This window comes from Rhinichthys klamathensis, unplaced genomic scaffold (genome assembly GCF_029890125.1).
Source record: "Rhinichthys klamathensis goyatoka isolate OS25496 unplaced genomic scaffold, OSU_Roscu_1.1 h1tg000051l_1, whole genome shotgun sequence".
NCBI classification, from domain to species: domain Eukaryota; kingdom Metazoa; phylum Chordata; class Actinopteri; order Cypriniformes; family Leuciscidae; genus Rhinichthys; species Rhinichthys klamathensis.
The window spans coordinates 53291-79047 of record NW_026606597.1 but is presented as its reverse complement, the minus strand read 5'-3'; positions in this window follow the sequence as shown (position 1 = coordinate 79047).

Here is a 25757-nt window from a genome sequence, read left to right as displayed (position 1 = left end):
TATCTGTACCATGCTGATTACAGACTGCAGACTGATATTAGAGATTTTTTATTAATCAGTTTTATATATTGGAAATATTATTGTGCATGCTCATTTCCCCAGTTTTTACATTTAGATTACCTCTGCCATCATCTAGTGCTCACTTAAAGTTAATCTTAAAAAAAAAAGAAAAAAAAAAGAAAAATTAGCAAATAACTGTGTACATGAATTATGTGTTTGTTAGTGCCAGACAGAGGCTCTGTATGTGTGTCTATGTATTGAGCATATTACCTTGGCTGTATTATCACACATCATAATGAATTTTGAGCAAACCCCGGAACTCTTTCTAATCTCTGGGCTACAGATATCTGGACTGGCTGCCTGTTCTGAACTCCACTGTGTATCTTTACCCCAATCACAGGCAGCTGTGACTATTTAGTGGGCAGGAAACCACCAAAAGCAGATAATTCTCCATTTATAACTTCTGGTTCACTCTGTTTATTTTCTTGTTGAGTGAGCCAATGCTGGCTGTTCCGTTAGCTGGCATGTGTTGACCAAGAGCCGTTGTGTGCTGTCCTCTGTGTTGATTGCTGGATATTGAATATCCTTGAGCTAATATCAGGCAGGCATATGCTTGCTTTCCATAGTCATTTGTCTAGTGAGGCAAACCACAAGTCTTATTTTAACCACCTCTGAAAGGGTTTGCTTTAAGTGGCTTGTTAAAAAAGGGAAAAGGAAAAGCATGAAAACTTTGGGGTTTTCGAGGGAAACCATAATAGGGCAAACCACCAAGTATACCAATTAGCCAGCAACGCTAACTGTCAGAGTGACATGGGGACAGAGCTGTGAGAGAGAACAACACAGAAACCAGACACAGACCACACAGAGCAGCAAAGCACTGTGGGACATTCACAGGAAAGCCCAAATTAGATGAAAAACATTCATCTAAATTATGTTTGAAACATAAAGCACATATCCAAGCTGCCTTGCATGACAGTTCAAAAGACAAATGAACATGAGAGGTAAATATAGCAGGAAACAATACTGCGAGACTGCACAGTCAATCAAGACGACACCAGAAATGTTTAAGTGTCACCTCAGTGACAGAAGAATAATTGTTTGCCAAAATTGGAACCACTGAACAGAGCACATGAGATGATTACCATTTTTAATGTGCAGTCCCTGTAGCAGAACCTGATTTCACCAAGTACAACATGTTCCTGGATCAACATCTTTGTTGATCCCGAACAAAATTACAATCAACCAATCAGATTTAAGGGACAAGTTTACAATGTATGTAAAGTTTAGGCTTACAATCAGGGGTTGGTGCTTCTACATCAGTGTTATCATTTCCCCCTGATTTTAGGGATAAATTATGGATAGGGTTATGTTTAGGGATGGGGTTAGGCTAATGTTGTTTCTGGATAAAAAAAAATAAAAAAATGTTGACACGTCTAACTCGGCAAAATCAGGTCACTGTAGTATTCTCTTATGAAGTGAAAGGATCCTATATATGCAGTGAACTCAGAGGTTCCCTTCTCTGTGGAGAATATTAAAGAGTTATTAAATTAATCTTTGATTAGTGGCGCATGTTATTGTGGAGGACAGATTTGCAGTGAATGAAGCTGTTAGGCTGTCGCTAAGCCGATTTATTAAGGTCACCTAGAGTCTCAAAATAAACCTTACAAGCTTGTTTTTATTTTACATAATTAAAGTGAAATGTACTTTCCATGAAATCTGTTTCTATATGACTCCTTTTTGTTTTCATATTTTGAATAAAGTCCATGTCAGTGTAAACTATGAACGGCATTTGTCACGGCGTTCGTGGTTCGACTGGTCGAGACTCTTTTCCAAAGATGGCTCCTGCCTGTATACGCGAAGTGGACTGTCTTCATAAAATATCTTCTTATTAAACTCTCTGTACACTTACAGAGTTCTCTTATGAGAGGTTCTCTCGTATTGCGTAAGCTAGCTTACGCTACGGGAAAGATTAATCTTTTCTGAGAAATTGAAGCCAAAAAATTATCCTATAATTTTGTATCCATTGTCAACGCAGTTCAGCTGCAGCAGACCATGAGCGGGCTAGCTAGCAGCTCATTGGTTCGCTCACAGAGAACTGCTTAAGCCTATGAGGAGACGCGAATGAACTCTCGGCCAATGAGAGTCTGACATGCTGTCATTGCGTCAGAGCCCGCCGAAACGGGCGTGGTCAGAGATTATAAATATTGGCGTCCTAGGCTGTAAACTCTGATTTTCATCTCTTCAGCGAGGCTACACGCATCTGCTGATCCTGAGAGAAGCCGCCGTCGTCGAAAAGGCAACTCTAGCGAGAATCTGGGAGACTGAGGAAGCCGGCCGTCTTCGCCACCTTCAGCCGTCCTGCGAGCTAGCGCCATCCGACGGATTTGTATCCTTTTTACAAAAAGCTTCCTGTACATTTTGTATCTAAAAAAAGGGCTATAGAGAGAGTTCCTCTGTCTATGAGCGAGTCGGGGTTTTACGGCCGTTATTTTCTGGTTCCCAAGAAAGACGGCGGCCTCAGACCAATCTTAGACCTCAGATTTCTGAACAAAGTTCTCATGAAGAGACCGTTCAAAATGCTCACTATCAGAAAACTCCTTGTGCATGTGCGCCAGGGGGACTGGTTCATTTCACTAGATCTGAAAGATGCTTACTTTCAGATTCAGATAAATCCCCTTCACAGGCCATTCTTACGTTTCGCCTTCGAAGGCCAGGTTTATCAATACACCGTCCTTCCGTTCGGCCTATCCTTAGCACCCCGTACGTTCACGAAGTGCATGGATGCGGCGCTCGCCCCCCTGCGGAGTCAGGGGCTGCGAATACTGAACTATTTGGACGACTGGCTGATTTTGCACACAATCACAGAGAGAGCTACTGTCTCATCGTACAGTTCTCCTCGACCATCTGAAAGCTTTGGGCCTCTCTGTCAACTGGACAAAGAGCGCACTACAACCCAGTCAGACTATCTCCTTCTTGGGTATAGAGCTAGACTCGGTCACGATGACGGCTCGTCTGTCAACACAGCGCGCGCGCCGTGTTCAGCGTCTCGCCGCATCTTTTCAGATGAACAGACTCACACCTCTGAAAACTTTTCAGAAGGCGTTGGGTTACATAGCCTTAGCCTCCGCGGTGCTCCAGCTGGGGTTACTGTGCATGCGCCCGCTTCAGCTCTGGTTGAAGAGCCGTGTGTCTCACCGTGCGTGGACCACGGCCGCCAGTTGATAAAAGTAACGCAGACCTGTATCACAGCTCTGCAGCCATGGACTGTGGCAGAATGGTTTCAGCGGGGCGTTTCCATGGGGACCCTTTCTCGACGAAAAGTCATCTCGACAGACGCATCCAACACGGGTTGGAGTGCGGTCTGTGAGGGCTCACCGGCCTTCGGCCCCTGGTCAGCTCAAGAGAGCCTCCTCCACATAAACTGTTTGGAGATGTTGGCGGTCGAGAACGCGCTCACGCGCTTTCTTCCGCGCATTCACGGTTACCACGTGCTGATCCGTTCGGACAATATAGCTGTGGTCTCCTATCTAAACCATCAGGGCGGAGTCAGATCCAGGAATCTCTTCCGGCTGACAGAACGCATCTTAGTTTGGTCTCAGTGTCACCTGCTCTCGCTCAGAGCGACGCACGTGCCGGGTCATCTGAACGACGGTCCAGACAGTCTGTCCAGGAACCCCATTCCCCCCGGGGAATGGTCCCTGCACACTCTTACAGTCCAAAAGCTGTGGCGAATATTCGGCAGAGCAGAGGTGGTCCTCTTCGCCTCAGAAGAGAACACCCACTGCCCAATATTTTTCTCAAAGAGCGAGGACGCGCTAGCCCAGACCTGGCCAAGCCGCCCGCTTTATGCATTCCCTCCGGTTTCTCTGCTACCACAGGTGCTTCAGAGAATCAGGGAAACACGCCACTCGGTGCTCCTCATAGCCCCGCGTTGGGAGGGTCAGACTTGGTTTCCGGAGCTCACTCAGCTGTCACAGACAGCCCCGTGCCCCATTCCAGTCAGAGCAGATCTCCTCTCCCAAGCTCGCGGCACGATCTGGCAACCCCACCCAGAGCGCTGGGCGCTACATGCGTGGGTGATCAACAACTACCCGTTGCTTTGCCAGAGGGAGTGTTAAACACGATCATGCAGGCTAGAGCGGCTTCTACTAGAAGGCTCTATGCGTCTAAATGGTCTGTGTTCTCTAAATGGTGCACCGACAGAAATTTGGACCCACGGTCATGCGAGGTTCCTTCCTTGCTAGCTTTTCTCCAAGAGATGTTGGAAAAGGGCAGGTCCCCGTCCACTCTCAAGGTGTATGTGGCAGCCGTCGCAGCGTTCGTTGAACCCCGGCGCGGCCAGTCACTGGGCAAAGATGGCTTGGTCATCCGCTTCCTCAGGGGAGCTAGAAGGATGAACCCCCCACACCCCCCTTCGGTGCCGATTTGGGACCTTTCCATAGTTCTCGAAGCTATGAAAGCCCCCCCATTCGAACCGCTAAACACCGTGGACCTCAAATACCTTTCGCTCAAAACCGTTTTTCTGCTCGCGCTCGCGTCAGTAAAACGTGTGGGAGACCTTCACGCGCTGCCCATTAGCGCTTCCTGTCTCGAGTTTGGGCCCAATGACTCCTTAGTCGTTCTCAAACCTAGACATGGTTATGTCCCAAAAGCGATTGGTACCCCGTTCAGGGCACAAGTTATTTCCCTATCGGCTCTGCCTGCATCCGATAGCGAATCTGACTCTAATCTCCTGTGTCCGGTCAGGGCCCTGAGATAATACATTACTCGCACTGCTCCGGTCAGACGATCCGAGCAGCTTTTTGTTTCGTTCGGTGGGCGCACCAAAGGGTTGGCCGCCTCGAAACAGACTCTATACAGATGGATAGTTGATGCCATTGCAGCCGCATACGCATCAAAAGACCTGCCATGCCCTCTGGGCATCAGGGCTCATTCCACTAGAGGCATGGCCTCATCGTGGGCATGGTCCAGCGGAATTTCCATTCATGACATTTGTGTGGCAGCGGGATGGGCTTCCCCCTCCACCTTTGTCAGATTTTACAATCTGGAAGTTCCCGCCTTGCAGGCTAAACTACTAGCAGTCTAGTATGTTACAGCTCTTCTGGTCGTGGTTGTGCTACTAGCGTTCTCGCTTCATTCTATGAAAACCAGGTTACAGCCTAGGACGCCAATATTTATACTCTCTGACCACGCCCGTTTCGGCGGGCTCTGACGCAATGAGAGCATGTCAGACTCTCATTGGCCGAGAGTTCATTCACGTCTCCTCATAGGCTTAAGCAGTTCTCTGTGAGCGAACCAATGAGCTGCTAGCTAGCCCGCTCATGGACTGCTGCAGCTGAACTGCGTTGACAATGGATACAAAATTATAGGATAATTTTTTGGCTTCAATTTCTCAGAAAAGATGAATCTTTCCCGTAGCGTAAGCTAGCTTACGCAATACTCGTTCCCTCATCTAGAGAGAACCGAGGTTACGTTAGGTAACCGATTCGTTCTCGATGCTTCGGTTTGCATGTAGGGACCCTCATTATGCTACCGTGTTAGTGTGGGGCTATTTTGAGCCTTGTTATTGGTATTAACTAGCGATTTTTATTTGTCATTACTCTATGCCCTATATACTAGCGTTATAAGCTAAACAGTTTTTAGAGATAAAACTCATTATATTCGATTATCATGAAAACAAATCTCAGAGAACGGTTGACTAGGTACCAATGTGTTATTAGACCAAAGGTTCATTTTGCGCCGGAGTTGTCCTTTAATGAAGTCTTTATCAAACTGACAGTGAAAGCTAACCTAACCTTGAGTAAAGTAAGCAACATACTTATTTTTAATTTCAAAGTAATTAAATATTGTGTCAGAATAGAAACATTTGCACATTGCAAATTACATTGTCACGTGGATGAACGAGTCATTGGAAAAAGTAGATTTTTTTAACCCAGCTAACAATGTTTGGTTCTATGAATGTTAATAGTTTTCTTAACAAAAAAAGAACCTTAGTTTTTGGTTTGTACAACGTTATTGCAACGTTCCCCTAACGTTATCCTAATGTGCCCCTAATGTTATATTCTAGCGTTTCCCTAACGTTATATTCTGAAGTTCCCCATATGTTATATTCTAACGTTTCCCTAACGTTATCTTGTAATGTTCCCCTAATGTTATAATCTAACATTCCCAAACGTTCTCCTCTAACGGTCCCCTAATGTTATCTTCTAATGTTTCCCTAACATTATAATCTAATGTTCCCCTATAATCTAATGTTCCCCTAATGTTATCTTCTAACGTTCTCCTAATGTTAAGTATTCACTGAATTCACCGTTAAGTAATGTAGTTTGTTTAACCAATATTATCACTTAAACATATTTTCTACATAAATTTTTTTAAACAAATTTCCATGACTTTTCCAAAACTTTCTGGGTTTATTTATTTTTTCAAAACTTTTCCAGGCCTGGAAATTGCTATTTTAAAATGATATGACTTTTCCAGGTTTTTCATGACCGTACAAACTCTGTATTTCATAAACTATTAACATATGAACATATGATTGTGCATGCAGATACATTTTCACATACAACCGAACCACATGCTCTCACACACTAAGATGCGTACACTCATCTTTCTATGTTATGTGTATTACACACTGAATGATTTTGATACTTGATTTTTATCTCCTTTTTTTCCTACTACTTTTCTCTTTATTTCATTTTTATTGATTTATTTTAGTGTACTGTAAAGCACTTTGGATCAACTACGGTTGTGTTAAACTTGTGCTCTATAAATAAAACTTGACTTGACTTGACCTGACTCACGTTTTCAGGGTGTAAGGAAAATGCGTTTTTATGAATTATAGATTATATCCTAAATTTGATGGAACCTGGCAAATTGACGACTGTGATATGTATGCTAGGCATGCAGAGTGAGGAGGGGGTATCCAAATTGAGCGGGTGGACTCAAATGATCCTGCACTGGGCCTGCAGCCCGAGTCAGGACGGATGGTTCTGCTGGAAAGAGGGCATCTGTGTTGTGGGAGCCCACAGTGGCACAATCGCTGGGGACAGAACTCACTGATCCAGGGCTGGAATTCAGCCTCATTTAGCCAACAGTATAAACACTTAATCCAGCGTGAGATTTCCAGGCCCCGATGGGTCAACAGTTTAGCTCTTTATTTCTCCCTCACCATCTTGTTATAAACACAGTCGGCTTTCAGTTACTGCTGTGAAATTGTTTTATAGGGTACATGCATGATTGAATATTCATTATGTTAAACTAGGCACTTTCTTTGTATATAAATCCATATTAGATTTCGCTGGCAGGCTGCCTAAACCACATGAGATGGATTTTTTTCGTAAAAAGGCCCAAACTCCTTAGCAGCTCTTTTCTTCACGGTTTATTTGTTTTTGTACTAATGTAAATGACGACTTGTTGATATGTTCCTGCCCAACCTCTCGGCCTCCCCCTGTTTTCTTCCTCCTCTCTCTCTATTTCTTGGCCTAGGAACACATGGATCCTTTCAGAGAGGGGAAATGTCGGAATTTGTGGTAGGCATGGGAAAAATAAACAATCGTGTCGGTCTGTTCGGCAGCAGAGGACCGGTGCTTCATGTCTGGCGGTGGTGTGGGGGAAAGGAGAGCCAACTATATTTTTTTCAACCAGGGGCCAGCTTCCTTGAAAATATTTATACATTATTTTTCCTTGTCGGCAAGCAAAATTTACCTCGGGATTGAGGAGCTCACCTCTAATACCACAGTGAAAATAAACCCCCTCCTCCTGAGGTTCACTTTATTTGACGAGAAACAGCCGCGTATTCAGGCCTGTTTTACCTCAATAGACAATTTTAAAAAGCGTGTTAAAAAATCATACAGATGCGTTTTCTAAAGCAGGTGGATATCACATCTTACAGTCAAAACCACAACAACCTTGTTGTACTGCCAGGTTTGAATATTCTACATCTGTTTTTCATTTAAAAAAGGCTGCAAACAGGTTCGTCAGTGTGGCTTTCCAGCACAGCATCCCAACATCTGTGTCTTGGCAGAACTGCAAGGCCAGATAGATTTCAAACCTGCACACCGGATTCCTCTCTGGACAAAACGTATCAGAGAAGTAACACTTTCAGAGCGGAAAAACTGAATGAGAGCATTTCAGTACCCCTGCAGAACTCATTTTAAAGAAGCACTGCTGTTGTATGGTTTCTTTGTTTTATGCCCCCAATAGTTTACAGATACTGAAAAATGTATTCTTCAAAAAGATGAGAGATAATATTTACAAGCTCTGAGTAAAGTTGAGGTTGTCAAGCAGGTCCTTGTAAAGTCCTTCTCAGAATCCAGTAATTCACATCACTGGTTTTGAGCCGATGGCATTTAAGGAGACCACACACTACGTCTGAGAGAGAGAGAGATCACATGACCCAGGGACCAACCACAGTTACAGACATTCACAAAACATGTGGAAGAAGGAAAGGCAGGGAGAGAAAGAATAAAGGCCAGTCATCAAAAAAACAACAACACATTATTGGTTTCTTTTCTCATTTTGTATGTAAAATATTTAATTCATCACCATTCATGAATGTCATGCAGAATCAACACTTTGATCCATTTGGTCACATAAAGTAAAACAAAGGAATGGTGTCACCTGTTTTCTTGTTTCAGTATTTTAAAATGCTATTTCCTGGTGAATGTGGAGAAAAGAAAATCAAAACAGCAGTTGCTTTACCTTTATTTGTCCTTGACCACAGTCCACAGAAAACCGGACAGAATAAGATCAATTTGACAGAAAAAAAATCATATACAAAATTAAACTTCAATCAATAAATGTGTTAAGTACTGATTGGCATGTTTTCTCTCTCTTTATGTGTGTGCTCTAAAACCTTTGAAGATGGACTAATATTATGGTCATAAATGTACAGTATAAAGTCAGGGACTTTGAGACTAATTTGATCTTTCTACCCTAATAACTTTTAGTTTTACCCTTTGAAATATTTTCATTGACCCAAATAATAACACCCATCATTCCATAATTGGATGTTTCAAAAAATGTTCTTACCAAATTCCAATGAAACACTTTCAAGTCCTCTATCTCTCTGTCTCTGTTTGCCTTTATGCTTTTATAGTTGCATTTATTCCTCAGTGATCTCCATTTAGATGTGTTAGCGTGTGGGTGCTTATGTGTGCATGTGACTGTAGGTAAAATTCATTTGGCTCATTAAGTTTCCTTTCTCAGTTCACTGAGCACAAATCTGCAGAACAACGTCACAAGACTGTAGGTAGTTTATTGCACTCATGTTCTCCACTGTAAAAAATAGTCTGTAAAAATAGGGCACAGTGTACTGTATAAATATGAAGGAATTTTCCGGAATGTTTTTTTTTTTCAGGTGTTTTACCTGTATTTTGTATTATGCATTGCATTGTGTTGTGTTTTAGAGTTAACAGACCTTTCCGAAAAAGTACTGGAGAATGTCCTGGCAGAAAATTACCAGTACATTTTCCATTTCTTTTTTCCCGTTTCCATATGTAGTAGACATTGGGTACAGCAGAATATTGTGGTGTGATGTGAATAAGGAGGACTAGTATTTTAGAAAAGTATTATATGTTGCGATTTATCTTTGTTTATTCTGACAAAAACCAAATGTTTGCCAGTGACTTGTGAAAAGTCCTCAATGGAAAAATACACGTTTTGCCTGCAAATAGAATTATGGCATCCACTAGAAGGGGTTTAGTGCTCAATCTTTATCCTGGGGTCTGACACAGTTTAGGTCCCTTGAATCGGACAAATGCAGACATTTTGACAATTTGAACAGTAAGCAATCATCACATAAGATAATCAGCATAATTAGCCTTGGAAGCAAAAGCTATTCAAGCTTATTAAGTGATTAAATGAACTCCGGTAAAGCTCAACTTGTTTCCTCAGAACTAAATACAAAAGCACATGTCTTTGAGTATAGCAGACAAATTCTGGCAATTATTAGAGTTAAACCACGTTTCATTTGAAGCCATTAAATTACAGAGTGCGCAACACAATTAAACTCGCTGGCGAAACATCACCTTTCTGCTTGAATTCACAATGTTAATTAGTTAGTGCTTGGATTTTTCAAAATGAATTATTGCTCTGCTTTATCTAAGATGTGGGTGAGTGAGGATTATGGGATGCTTCGCACAATAAGAGGGGACTGGATTTGGCTCGAGAAAAACTGACACTAGAGTTTCTAATAAAATTGTGCACAATATCCATCTGTTCTACATAAAAATGGATTGTAATTGATATCAACATGTCTGCTATTGTGGACATTTAAAATCCTGTCTGTCTTTCTGTGTGCTAATGTTTAAACTGGCAACTTCTGGAAAAAAAAATATGGACAAATATTATTTACAGATTTTTCTCAGATTGATTGAGGAAAGGATTGATTGACTGTAAGTGTTCACTGACTTGATATCTTATTTTAAACATACGGTAGACTATTCACAGGACAAGAGTATGGCATTTGGACAGATCTCTGTGCAGATGTGTGGGTGTACTTCTGAGGTTGTGTGAGAGCGTGTGGGCTCATGTGCATCAGGGAGGTTCACAGCAGGTCACCCGCTGTCAGGTCTGACCTTATGAGCGGCCAGCTATCATCTATCGGGATCTTAACTTTCACTGTGGACTCAAACACTCACGGGAGAGCAGTCGCTGACATTAAAACTCAATTAGGGTCCCACGCACTAAATAATGCAACAGGAAAGTGCATTACCCACACGCTCAATGCCCACAGCCCTACATCTCAATATGTCAAAAGCTCTCCCAAAGCCAGTGTATTTGCATATGTGTGAGTGAGTATATGAGCATGTTAAGAAAAAACAAAGAGGATGTAGGGACCAGTGAGCTCTCTCAATTAGATGAATGTCATTTAGCAAAACTCATATTCACGGTAAATGTAACGAATCACCACCCTCTTGCTGTAGGCTTTGTTTTTGGCCTTGTAATCTTAAACAGTATGACATGCATCACTACACTAACATTAACAAGTTTTAATTGACATTGCCTGTTAGGCTAAGCATGTATGGGTTTTTTTATCAACTATTTGCACATTTTACACACATGAATATACTGATATATGAAGTCACACTGGTGTACACTGGAGCTCAAGAAACACTTATCAATGTTGAAAACAGTTGTGCTGCTTACTATTTTTTGTGTAAATTGTGATACATTTTTTGTTCAGTATTGTTTGATGAATAGAAAGCTCAAAAGAACAGCACGCACGCACGCACGCACGCACGCACGCACGCACGCACGCACGCACACACACACACACACACATGTTGTGTTTTCATGTTTTATGGGGACTTTCCATAGACATAATGATTTTTATACTGTACAGACTGTATATTCTATTCCCTTACACTAACCCTATCCCTAAACCTACCCATCACAGGAAACATTCTGCATTTTTACATTTTCAAACAACATCACTTAGTATGATTTATAAGCTGATTTCCTCATGGGGACCAAAAAATGTCCCCACACGAACAAGGATTTCGGATATTGCCATCCTTGTGGGGACATTTTGTCCCCATAACGTAGGGTTTACCAGGCCACACACACAAGGCCACACACACAAGGCCACACACACACACACACACACACACACACACACACACACACACACACACACACACACACACACACACACACACACACACACACACACACACACACACACACACACACACACACACACACACACACACACACACACACACACACACACACACACACACAATGACTTTCCCAGGTTTCAATGGGGCCTCATGTAATTTTCAAACTATTCTACAAATTTAAAACCCAGTAAACATCTCCCTGTTGTATTTAACAACACTGAATAAAATGCTCTGCTGATTTTAATAACGCTGGATGTATTTTGCCTGTTGGCTTGTCAGAGCTCTGTCTCCACAATTACTTCTATTAATGTAACTTTCATTACAGATTAATGTAATATCACACAACCCAAGCATTTAACATCATTATGCGGAATGTTCTGTTAAAATAAACAGCATCCAATGAAACATCTAATAAAATACTTAACTGCACTCGGTAACATGTTATGGTGACTACCAATCAAAATTTTTGACTGTAAAATATAATATTATTAGGGCTTTCAAAACGCGTTAATTTTTAATTCATCTGTTTATCATATAGCGATCGAGTCTCTTCAGAAAATTTTGACTAAACCGCTCAATTCATATGGATTAGTTTTACCATCTCTTTATGAACTTTTTGAAGAGTAAAAGTGGTAGCTGCGTAGTGCTTTTAAGGCAGCATCCATTTTTTTCTGTCATCCTTTGGCTGAGCTACACTATATAATCACGCCATCATTTATTGAAGTGCTATTAAACCATTCAAGCGTGATAAGATGAAAAAAAAAAAAAAAACTCAAATCTGTACTGGCATGCTGTCTGTGAAGCGGATCTCTGTGAACAAACAGAAAATGTGCACATGGAATACCACTTCAGACAGTGTCTTTCGTGCTTGAATGGACAAAAACATAAAATTGTCAAAATTCCTGTTTTGTCGAGTATCCCCGTAAGCACAATATTAAATGAGTTAAAAAAGTGTTAAATGACCATAAAGAGTTGTGAGAAAATAGGATGCATGACAAATCCGTGTCATGCGCGTCCGATTTTAAAGTGACAGCAGCCAAATAAACTCAAAGAACAAAAGACAAAGAGAAAATCACTCACTGCTCTTGACTGAATAACTTTTGTAGCTTTAAGAAGGATTCATCTATATTCAATTTATAATTTATGCAGACGACTGAAGAGTGATTGACTATTTAATTTCTGTATATTTACCTGTTAGACATGAAAAGCTTAAAGCACTGTTTACAAGGTTTCATGGGTCACAACAAAAACAAAAACTTTGTGCATTTTAGCAGGGCAGGTACAAATCTGAATGCTAAAAAACCTTTGCGTTGAGCCCTGATATATTAAAGGCAGCTAAATGTGACATTTATTACAATGGGTTTATGTGAGGATTGTTTTAAATGTTCACTTAAATTAAAAGTTATATTTTTAAAACCTATTAAATGTTAAAATTGATAGGTTGCGATTATACTGTAATTTTGAATGGCTATAATTAATGGCTATCAGTATCAGTACTGTCCGTGATATTGGCCTTCATTCATAGTGCTTAAAAAAATGCCATATTTAAAATATATCGTCTTTATGTTGTTTCTACATTATTTTGGAAATTCAGTGTGAAGGTATTACAATATAAAAATAATTTATAAAAATGTCAATGTCATAGGTGCGATTAATCGCGATTAATTACAGAGAAAATGTGCGATTAGTTAATTTTTTTCAATCAATTGACAGCACGAATATATATATATATATATAAAATTAACATATCAGTATACCAAGCTTTATTGTCTGTTAAGATGGACAGCATCAGCACTGTTCACACTGAACAGAACATTGTGAACAGCTCTAACATTTCCTTACTTAACATCCTCTCAGATTGCTCTGTGGGAATTAACGTCATGTCTAATTAACTGATGTAATAAACAAACTGTTTAAATGTTAAACGTCTTTGGACCTTTTCTGTTTGGAAAAAGCACTAAGTGAATATAACAGCCAACCACATATCCTGATGAATATCACTTTATGAAGTAAAACATTCATTTGAATACTATCTCACATGGTAATTTTATATCACCTTCTGCTGAATTTAAACACCCAATGAACTCTCTCTGCATGTGTTTGGAGAAATGGAAAACGTCCTCCTGGCATCTAACACAGATCACTTCAGAACTTGATAGGAGGCCTGGATACTGGCTAATGTCTTATGAAACAACACATCTTAAAGTTGTCTCTGCACATTGAATTATAGGAGGAGAAAGTATTTTTTTATCACAAAAAGGACACATGAAGTGTTACAACCTAAGTTTCTTTTTAATTTCCATTAGAAGGCGCTCATGCAAAAGAGTCATTTCAGAAGAAAAGAAAACAAAGCATCTAGAGGCAGTGTTTCGAAAAATGGTGCAAAGGTGTTTGCATGCATGATTTGAGAATAACAGTCTGTGATTCGTTTAGCAGACGTCCACGTCAGTGGTGGTACCTGTCTTTTGCCAGCATTAGATGTTTGGTGTGGTAGTCCTGGGAATCGCATTAACCTGTTTTCAGCGGCAGACAGAGCACAACAATTCACAGCAAATAGATTAGAGCTGCTATCCGTCTTTCCCACAAAGCACTGGCCATGTACAGCTTCAAAATGTGTTAATCTGTCTTTGTTTGCTAAGCTGTCCCGTTGTGCACCCCGCTCCATGCCAAAGAGTGTTCGGCTTACTTTAATACCCGCACAGCCATGAAACAAACGATTGTTGTTGTTTTTCTGGCATCAGGACTTAGCTGATTTCAGTGGATAAACAATCCTACAGTCGAGGGCTTGTAATGCCCTGCACTTCAGAAGAATGACGTCAGACTTCCTGACACAAAGAGTGATGCAACTCCATTGTGGTAATGAATTGTGAAAGATAAAGACATTTATGCTGTGTATATTTATGCGAGTTCCCTTTTGTTGATGATGGCAGAGCTGCCAAAAACAATACAAATGAAGGGTAGTTTTCACTACACATTGTTGGGAGGATAATCATTACAGCCCTCTCTCTCTGTCTCGTATTTTCCCTTTCACATTTGTCATATACTGTAACAGTGATTTCTCCCTCTTTTTCTTTCCCTGGTTCTCTTCATATCTCTCCACTGAATTACATCACAAACACTGGAATGATAAAAGAAAGCCCAGAAAACACACAAACAATTTTGACACGTCAATGTCAATTGTCAATGTCATAGGTGCGATTAATCGCGATTAATTACAGAGAAAATGTGCGATTAGTTAATTTTTTCAATCAATTGACAGCACTAATATATATATATATAATTAAATGTCTCATTTAATTTGTTGTGGATTCTAGTTCAGCATCTAATTCACTATATGCATGGAAAGTTCTTATGAACTTCTGGAATAATATAAGTCAGCTGGAAAACTTCTAGGGAAAAGTCACTTGTTGGTGACTCTTTAAAGGATTAGTTCACTTTTAAAAAACTTTTGCTGATAATTTACTCACCCCCATGTCATCCAAGATGTCCATGTCTTTCTTTCTTCAGTCGAAAAGAAATTAAGGTTTTTGATGAAAACATTCCAGGATTTTTCTCCATATAATGCACTTTGCTGGGCACCAAACGGTTCAAGGTCCAAAAGACAGTTTCAGTGCAAACTGCAAACTGTTCAAAGGGCTTTAAACGATTCCAGACGATGAATAATGGTCTTATCAAGCGAAACGATCGGTCATTTAAAAAAGAAATAACAAAGTTTAAGTTTAATAATGTCAAATGTTCGCCTTGCTCTGTTCTGTGATGCACGTTCGTGACTCTCCTGTTCGAACTCGTTCATCAAAATGAACAAATCTTTTTTCGAGTCATTTGGTTCATTTAACGAACGAAATGAACGAATTGACTCGGAAAAAGATCCGTTCATTTTGATGAACGAGTTCGAACAGGAGAGTCACACAGAACAGAGCAAGGCTGTTTAAAAGTTGTCCACTCATAAGTCTGTATTGTTATATGACGTTGGTTTATTATAAAATGCGATTGCCTATCTTCCCAGTATCTCTTGTTGTTGTTTTATTGCTAGTCGCCCAACTTGACAGGCAGCTTACAGCTTCAATGAACATCAGATGCAGAAGTAAAGTTCAGCCTTTTTAACACTGATTGAGCCATTACATGAGACACGATACTCACTAAGTCGTTCTATATCTTTCAACATACCTTCTGATGTTCATTCATGCTTATTTCCTGCTGTAACTAATAGTAAAGGAGAAGAGATGATCAGTTCACATGCGCTCTGCGCTGCCGCTTCGCTTGAACGACAGTGATTTGTCACGCCTCAATCATCAAAATTTGAATCGATTAAAATGTTGACCCGAGGCAGATCTTGAAAGCAGCGAGTATAGAATGATATATTGACAACTGACAGTTCACAGAAAATGCCCGAGCTGGCTTATCAAAAACCAGGAAATAACCGTGCATATAGCGAATTGACCTTTAAGATAGTTACACCAAAAATGACAATTCTGCAATCATTTGTTTTGAAGACCACTGACTTTCACTGTACAGACAAAAACATTCTTCAAAACCTCTTTTATGTTCCTCCAAAGAGAGAAAAACAGGTTTGGAATGAGAGGGTGAATAAATGATGGCAGAATGATCATTTATGGTGAACTATCCCTTTGCCACTGTGCAGTACTAAACTTAATTTGACAAATCCTGTTCTGGCTCTTCTAGCATTTCACAAATAACTATTATAGCCTACTACACAATTTGGGCAGTGAAACTCAAGTGGTCCTGAAGTATTTGGGGAATGTGTTTGGCTCAAGCACCTGCGCTGGGAGCTCACAGTGGAGCCTGTGCAGTGGATTAGAGTGTTCCTAGAAATCGCCTGCTGATTGTGTATGGAATTTAATAACTGAATAGGTGACTCATTTATCTGTGTAAAAGAGCAAATCATCATATTTCCTTAGTTGTTGTGGCATGAGAGGAAGATAAAAAAGCTTTTGCAAACAAAGAAACTTAAGGCAGCTTAAAAATGACTGATTTTACAGCTGCTGTACAACTGGACTGATTGAGTGCGTAAGCGAGATAAGAATGTGTGCATGACTTGGAGGAAGAGAGATAGTGAACATGCACACGACAACTAACAGTTCAATCCAAGTGAGCTTTAGTGTCTGCATGGTAAACTGTCCTCTCAAATGATAAGTTTAATAGTTGATACAGAGCATGTACAAGAAATGTTTATTGCTTGTCATACAATAAATGTTTATTGGCCTAATTGTGCGATTCAAAAAGCTGTTTAGTAAAAATGCATAGCTTGTATTCTCCTTACATTAGTTTATGTCTTGTATGTTTTGAACAAAGATGTTTGCAAATAACTTAAAAATAACAACCTTATCAAGAAATCTTATTGGACCTTCTTGCAAAAGTGATGTTTATAATACATAACATCAAGTATAGACTGCATCCAAACCAGATGAAACTGTTCCCAGCAGGTATAGGCTATATTACAAACATTAATGTTTAACTAACTGTATTTAAACCTCACCACAGACCTCATTTCATACTTAATGGCAGGTAATGACAAGTTAACATATTTGTGTGTGTGATGATGATATAGGTCGAATGAAAACATTGCTTAAAGGATTAGTTCACTTTCAAATGAAAATTAGCCCATGATTTACTCACCCTCAAGCCATGTGTATGTGACTTTCTTCTTTCAGACGAATATAATCGGAGTTATATAAAAAATATCCTGGCTCTTCCAAGTTTTATAATGGCAGTGGATTGCAACCAACAGATTGAAGCTCAAAAACGTGCATCCATCCGTCATAAACGAACTTCACGCGGCTCAGGGGGGTTAATAAAGACCTTCTGAAGCAAAGCGATGAGTTTGTGTAAGAAAAATATTAATATTTAAAACTTTAGAAAGTAAAATAACTAGCTTCCCCGGAGCCGCATGAAGTTCATTTATGGCGGATGGATGCACGTTTTTGAGCTTCAATCTGTTGGTTGCAATCCACTGCCATTATAAAGGCCAATTTATACTTCTGCGTCGGGTGCGCGCAGTAGGTACGGCGTAGCATACGCACAGACGCGTACCATACGACGTACCCTTCGCCGTAACCTGACGCGCACCTCCTCAAAAATGTAACTACACGTCGCGACGACGCGGACCGCAAGATCTGTGATTGGTCGGCTTGGTAGCAAAGCGTTTCCTCCTATGCATTTCCGGCGTGTTCTTCTGCACCGCCCGCCATTTTTAAATTCTAAGTACAGCGAAACTGTTAAAAAAACAAAAAAATTACCTTTTCCACCTCGATAAGCTCCAACTCCAACATGATCTGCTCTCTTTCAGTCGCCATTGGTTGTAGTAACCTAAACTCAAAACAGCCGCGAGGAATCTTCTTCTTCTTGCCGCGAGGAATCTAAACACAGTGGAACATTAAAACCCTCCGCCGCCAACTAGCGTTTCGGCGCTGTACTGCAGAGCAACGCAGACCTAAACGCAGAAGTATAAATGCTCATGACGGCGTCGCCTACGTGCGTATACAGAAGTATAAATTGGCCTTAAGAGCCAGGATATTTTTAATATAACTCCAATTATTCGTCTGAAAGAAGAAAGTCACATACACCTATGGCTTGAGGGTGAGTAAATCATGGGCTAATTTTCATTTGAAAGTGAACTAATCCTTTAATATTTTAACATGATTCAGAGACTTGTCAGGATTACATCCTCAGGGTCCAGAAATGTATTTATACTACACACGTGCATATTTGTTGAATGTGCTTCATCGAATTCAGTATGTAGTCTTTCCTGAAAGTTGCAGCAAACCTTTTGCAAAGGAAGAATGTGTGGATGGAAAATGCATTGTTGGAATTACCGTAACTTCAAGACAACGACTCTAAGATTCTACAATGAGCTGTTCACACCCTCATTAAAATTAGTTGTTTCTATGGCAGCACACAGAACAAAAAATTAAAAAAAAAAAAATATATACTAAAATCACCTGTATTTTTTTCATATACATTTCAAACTACAATTTGTGGCTACAGAACTACTTTTCACAGTTGAAGCTTTCATAAAATTGAGTTTCCAACATGTTACTACGAATCCAAAAAAACATGTAATTATGGTAATTCCGTAGCATTACTGTAATAAAATCATGCCCCAAACATAGTGCTACACAGATGAGGTGTGTGTGTGTGTGTATGTTTGAGGAGGGGGTGCCTTTGGCAGAGGGAGCTCAGGGTCTGTTTGATCACCAGCAGTAGAGCCAGCTGCTGTTTCCAGTAGAGAAGTGAAGACCCTCGCGCTGGCTCGCCGGTGCCCCTCAGAGTCTCTCACTCTCTCTCTCTCGTTCTCCCATATTCTACTACCTGCCTCACCTCAATCGATACCTACATCAAAGGGCCAGGAGGAGGTGGCCACATTCTTTGAAGTTGTTTGCACAGAGCTGGGTTTGCAGAGCTAACACCGAGCTGAGAAGACTCCTCCAATAACCCTGTTTGCACAGAGCTCCTCGTGTTTGCCAAAACACCTAGTGGATTCTAATGGAGAGCAGACTTCACTTTTAGCTCTCTATTTTTCTCTCCGTAATTTTTTCCCAAAGAATCCATAAACCAATCAATGAGGCCTCTTATTGTGCCAACCTGATGTGTGCTGTGTATGCTGCATGCTGCCAACTCCAATATTTATTCAGCATTTTATTGGCAGAAGGTTGTTGGAAACACTGAAAAGACATGCTGACTTTTTCAATAAGGACACAATGAAGACTGTCCATTTGTTGTGGACTACGTATTATTCTTTTTTAATACGTTTTTTTCATATAATCTTGTAAGGATAGCAATGAGAAGACTTTGAACTTGATGACTGCATGGTTGCAACTCACAAATGGTTAATTCAGATAAGAAAAAATGGTGTGCATTCTGAAACACATTTGAAATAATAAGGTGATATGAAGTGAATGAATTGTGATAGCCGATTTTTGTTATACAATCAGTTAAGATAAAGGGCATTAAATTCACTCTCTCCAGGAGATGGCAGTACTGTCTATCAGAGTTGAGTGTCTCTCTCTCTCTCTCACACACACACACACACACACACACACACACACACACACACACACACACACACACACACACACACACACACACACACACACACACACACACAATCTACTGGTCTCAATCCTAGTATTTATCCTGACCAGATAAAGCGGTTATAGCTTTATTAACATTAAGAAACATCTCAGCTAGAACACACTATCCTGGTCATTGCTCTGCAGTAGCTGATAAGAGACTGATTATAGTGTTTGCGCAAATTTATGGCAGTTTCAATAAAAAACGATACTGGGCTGTACAGTTCCTCTTGTTAAGCATTAAAGGCCATAAACTGTTATCAAGTCTGTGGAAAATCATATCCAAACACTCACAAGGTTATTATTACCCATCCTTCTTCGAGAAATTCACAATGTAAAGAGATAACCAGAGACTTTCTAGGTCATTTACACTATAATATCAGTTCCGATAGCAGTCATAAAGACAGGTAACTGAAAATTTCACAAAAATTCAGTTTCAGAAACAGTTAACGTTCAAATGCTAGCATCATACAGCAACACCTGCCCACTGTGACATCACTTCCTGTTCTGATCAGCCCCAGGCAGGGCTGTTATTCCACTGTATCTCTAATGCTCTTCAAATAGTATTTTAAATGGCCAAACTCAATAGTGGCAGTGTTTGGCAGCAGAGTAAATATTGGCTGAGCACACAGACAGAGAGGAGTTGCTATGTGTGTTAAGTGTACGCTCCTCGCAAACCTGGCAACAACAACAAAGACGGGTAAAAAAGGGAAGGAACTCAAACATTCTGCTTGCTTCTTCATGATGTGATTCTTTGTTTGACAAAGAACAAAGAAAGACATTCCCTCTTTTCTACAACTATCAGTTGTGTGCATTGGATATTGTTAGCTTACATTCCTGCCATCTTTGTTGTGTCAACACGTCCCAGCTCATGTTCAGACAAACTTCAATAGAGATTCCAGGATTTTTGGGCCTTTGGCTTTGTCCTGTGAAAGTGTTTTATTTATACACAAACACATTTGGAAAAGTCAGTGAACAACTAAGGGCATGTCATTGTGCGTCCTTTTCATACCTAAAATTCTAGGCAAGAATCGTCTTTTTTTTTATTGCAACTGTTTGATTAGAAAGACAACAATAGCCATGAAGACACTGAAGAAAAAAAAAAAAAAAAAAAACTGGACTAAACTGGACTTTGGTCCAGTCTGAGTAAATAAAAGAACAAGCATAAGAAAAGATAGCAGTTGTGAAATGTTTGTGGAGATCTTAATCACTTATTGTCTAAGGCGCAAAAAAACAAACAAAGAAAAGACAGACAGTGTGTTTAACCCTTTGCTTAACTGACTCTTCAGTGACAATGTTGATCTAAGCCTCAGCTGCAGCTGTTGTGAATTTGTTCAGCTTTTTAGGGAAAGGCGGAGAGGGGGAGAGAGATAAAGAGAGAGAGAGAGAGAAAGAGGGAATCGATGTATTTCAATAATAATGTGAAGAATGTGTGTGTTTGGCAAGCAGAGAGACAAGAGTTATGGCTGCGAGTTTTTAACTTGCTGTGAACTGACAGCACATAAACAAACACACCACAATAGACGCATTGTGTTCTAAATGCTGTTTGGCATTTTGTAAACTCTGAAAGGATTCATCCAATCTTAATTCAATGATACGATGATATCCATCACTAAATACTAAATGAACAATTAGGGTAGGCAATTTCAGAGAGGCAAGCAATAGCAAGCTAGCTTTGAAAGCATAAGATCAAAGCCACGGCAAGCCTGCAACCCGAAAAAAGCATAACACATACCAACGCTGCGGTAAGCAGTGAAGGAGGCCATTTTTATGGATGTCAATGGAGCTTCACTACACAGTGACTGTCTGTCGTACAACTCTGAACGAAATCTAATGACGTCAAGGCTGTAATGCGATTAGTTATTAAGGCACACATGATACAAGTTAGCGGTTACGTTTTTTCCAATGGTAGAGCCACGGACCCTCGTATCTCCCAATAATAAGACCATCTCTTATAAGATTCCACCCTCCCTTCAGAGCATCTAAATTGAGGCCTCCTCCAAAAGACACGACAAAAGCACAGCATTTGTTTTTACGGCATTAAATTATCTCATGTCTTAGCACATAACATTACAATAATAATAATAATGAACGTAAAAAGCTTAAAGGTACCCTAGAATGTGTTGAAATAATATTTTAATTTTGTCTCTGATATCTACATAGAGGGTATGTGGCTTATTTAAGGGCATTTAAAATGTTAAAATGGTTTTACAGGTCCATTTTCAACTCTAGAAATTGGCCCTAGAATGAAATGGTCTGTTTTTACCTTATCTGGAAGGGTCATGAATAGTAATGAGGAGTTCTGCTCTGATTGGCTTTTTCACTGTTTCACTTCACACACTCTGAAATACAAGCTTGCAAAATAATCATAGGTCAGTTTTCAAAAATTCAAACATTTTAACAAATGGACTAACGTTAGATGCCTTGTCAAATAAATATAGCTTCAACTTATGTGGTGGAGAATGTGACGTTAGCTAGAAGGATCGAGTGAGCTAACATTATCTGTGAGCAACTACACTAACATAGTTAGCCCCTGACGTGTTGTTGATGAAATAGACGAAAGTAAAATTATTTGAAAAAAGGGAATTTACATGTATCTACAGTATTATTTTGTAGATTTATATGACAACACAGGCAAGAAATATTAACCTCAGCGTAAATACTTTGTCATACTATTTAGTTATGTATGCTCGTTACTTGGAGTTTGCTATTGTTACTGTACTAGGATCTTGCGCTGGATCTAGATAACACAGTGTAATTATCGTTAATAAAATCACTAGTTACCGCTTGCGGGAATATAGTTGGAATTCCCCCTTGTTCAGTATGAGACGCTGAGAGACGCCTGCTTGATACTGTCCCAGGTTAGAAAATAAGTCCGTGGTGAAATGGGCAGAGCAAACTAACAACTTCGAATTAAACTGTTGCGGTATCCGATTATAGATAAACATCCACGCCTGTTGACATTTCTTTTCTGTGGGAAGGGTATGAAAAGTCCTCACATCCCCTGCACAGCCTTGAACATAACATTTGTTTCCATGATCTGATATTTTCCCTATGATCCTCGCTTGTTTCTTCACCTGCAGAACTTCCGATGATTCGGCTGCGCAGTTTCGCCTGGCATTGAACATGGGCTGGCATGCAAATTTTTGGAGGCGTACATATTAATGATCCCGACTGTTGCGTCACAGTCGGTGTTATGTGGAGATTCGCCTATTTTTCAGTGGTGTTTTAAACGAGATTTAAATAAGAAGGAGAAAACAATGGTGTTTGAGACTCACTGTATGTCATGTCCATGTACTGAACTCTTGTTATTTAACTATGCCAAGATAAATTCAATTTCAAATTCTAGGGCACCTTTAAAGGGATAGTTCACCCAAAAATTTAAATTAGCCCATGATTTACTCACCCTCAAGTCATCCTATGTGTATATGACTTTCTTCTTTCAGACGAATACAATAGGAGTTATATTAAAAAATGTCCTGGCTCTTCCAAGCTTTATAATGGCAGTGAATGGTTGTTTCTGTTTTGAAGTCCATAAAAGTGCATCTATCCATCACAAAAGTGCTCCACACAGCTCCAGGGAGTTAATAAAGGCCTTCTGAAGCGAAGCGGTGAGTTTGTGTAAGACAAATATTCATACTTAACACGTTACAAAGTAAAATTCTAGCTTCCAGCCAAACGCAGTCGACTTACGCAACTTGTGGCGTCGGAAGTAACATAGGGCGTCATGCCGTAGCATAAATATCAGCAGTACGTTGGATTACTCGCATATGTTGCGATTTAGACTTAAGTGGAATCCGTATGTTCGTTTGGACGGAAGCTAATTATTTTACTTTATAAAGTTTTTTCAGAAACAGAAAACAGAAACAGCAATTCACTGCCATTGTAAAGCTTGGAAGAGCCAAGACATTGTTTTAATATAACTCTGATTGTATTCGTCTGAAAGAAGAATATCATATACACATAGAATGACTTGAGGGTGAGTAAATCATGGGCTAATTTTCATTTTTGGGTGAACTATCCCTTTAGAGAGCACTGACTTTTACCACCTAACTGCTGCAGATTCATTTTGCCATTAAAAGTGTTGTCATAGAAACGCATAAATCTGAGAACGGCTCCGAGAAGAACATCATGGGTTGCCATCTCTGACTGTAATTATGACATGGTGTGAACTCGGCATAAGCTTGTTGCTTTGGTTCATGAGGAACTGTAAAAAGTGGATGCTGTTTCTTTCCGGCGCTCAGTGACTGTCTGTCTACAACTCTGCATAGCCTTACGGAACACTGATAATGTGTGATGTCTACGCGAGCAGGAAGTGAGGAGGAAATACATATATTTACAGGCAGGTTGGAAATCCTATTATTCCATTCGGACCGAATGCAATGATTGGATGAACATTTTTTGGTCCTGAGATTCTACAGAAGATATATGTAGCCTACTTTCTTTCTTTTTTTTATAAATTCTCAAGATTCTTCTTGTGAAGCCATGTGTGAGGTACAGGTCCTAAACAAAATTTAAGTTTATTATTATTCACTGAAATTCAACAGAATCATTCTTTTAAATCAGATCTGTTCAGTGAATCAATTTACAACATTAGATTTGAGTTCAATTCACTGACTCAATTTGTTCACAAAGTGGTCACAAAAATACATTTCTGTCTTTTCGTCACACAAAGCTATTATATAACTTCAAAAGGTCTGGAATAAGTACAGGAGCCGTATGGCCACCTTATATATACCACTTATATGATAATTAATTTAGCATTGTTTTTGCATCATTTTTAATGTTTGAAAGCTCCAGTCCCCAGTTATCAGTGGAAACATAGGCTTCCCATGCACAGCGGAAAGATGTTTGTGTGTGTGAGTGGCACCTTTCAGAACAGCGATCGCAGTTAAAAGCCTGTGTTTTTGTTGGCCTCATTCAGGATCACTCTGTTTAAACACCAGCTATCCACATTTCCTCTCCCAGTGAGCAGAAGTAGTCATGAAAATGTCAGTGGTTTTGCATGATTAATGAAGACCCAACCAGATTTTTGACATGGCGTTGACAGCATCAGCGGCCTAGCGAAGATCTCTTCATCAGACCATATAATAACACTCTAAACCTCTAGCTGCCATTGGCCTGCTTGTTTAATTCCCGTTTGGAACGTTTCAACCCATTCTTGCATTTTTCATGCCACCAAGATCGCCTAATAGTAATGCTCAAAGTCAGGTGAGAGGGGAACATACCTGTCAGCTTGGTAAGATTTGGCTAGCACTCATCAGTTCTGATGATGAAGCATAGGGGAACTGATATAATTTGAGGGGGAAATTGAAGCTCTGAGCGTGAAATTACCCTCATTAATACGGCTTTTTAAGGAAGAAAATTGTAAATTGACTCCCATTCCCTCTAATAACTCTCAGTCCACAGACACAAACTGCCAAAAGAAACAGCTCTGTAAATGTTCCATGTTCTCTTTGGTCATTTTAAAGGGATTGTTCTCAAAAAATAAATAAACTGTCCGCACACTTAAATCCTTTAAGCAAATTTAATCCAAGCTTTTGGTCAAAAGACCATCCTCAGGGCAATCCAAAGGGACTGTTCTCCCAAAAACTTAAATTTAGTCATCTTTTACGGACCCTCATTTTGTTCCAAACCTGTATGACGTTCTTTCTTCTATGGAACACAAAAGAAGATTTTTTAAAGAATGCTGGTAACCAAACAGTTTTGACCATTTTCCTTTTTGAGCGAACTATGTTTTTAATACAGGTGTTGTCCAACCAGTCTGACTTTTAGGAATAACTCCAGCAGTTTTGCCCTAAGAGCTCATTTGGGCACAGGCCGAAACGTTTGTTAATGCACAATATATGCATGAATAGTCACACTTAGTTTATTATTGTTGAAAATAATTATGTAATAATAAAAACTTTACTCTGTTCATTTAATTATCTGGGGAAAGAACAAATGTGTATTCGGTATAGGAACTTATATTTGTTGAAAGGGGAATTTGTTACTTCCTGATACATGCACTGTGGGCGATAAAACGTTCTGTTTCAGGTTT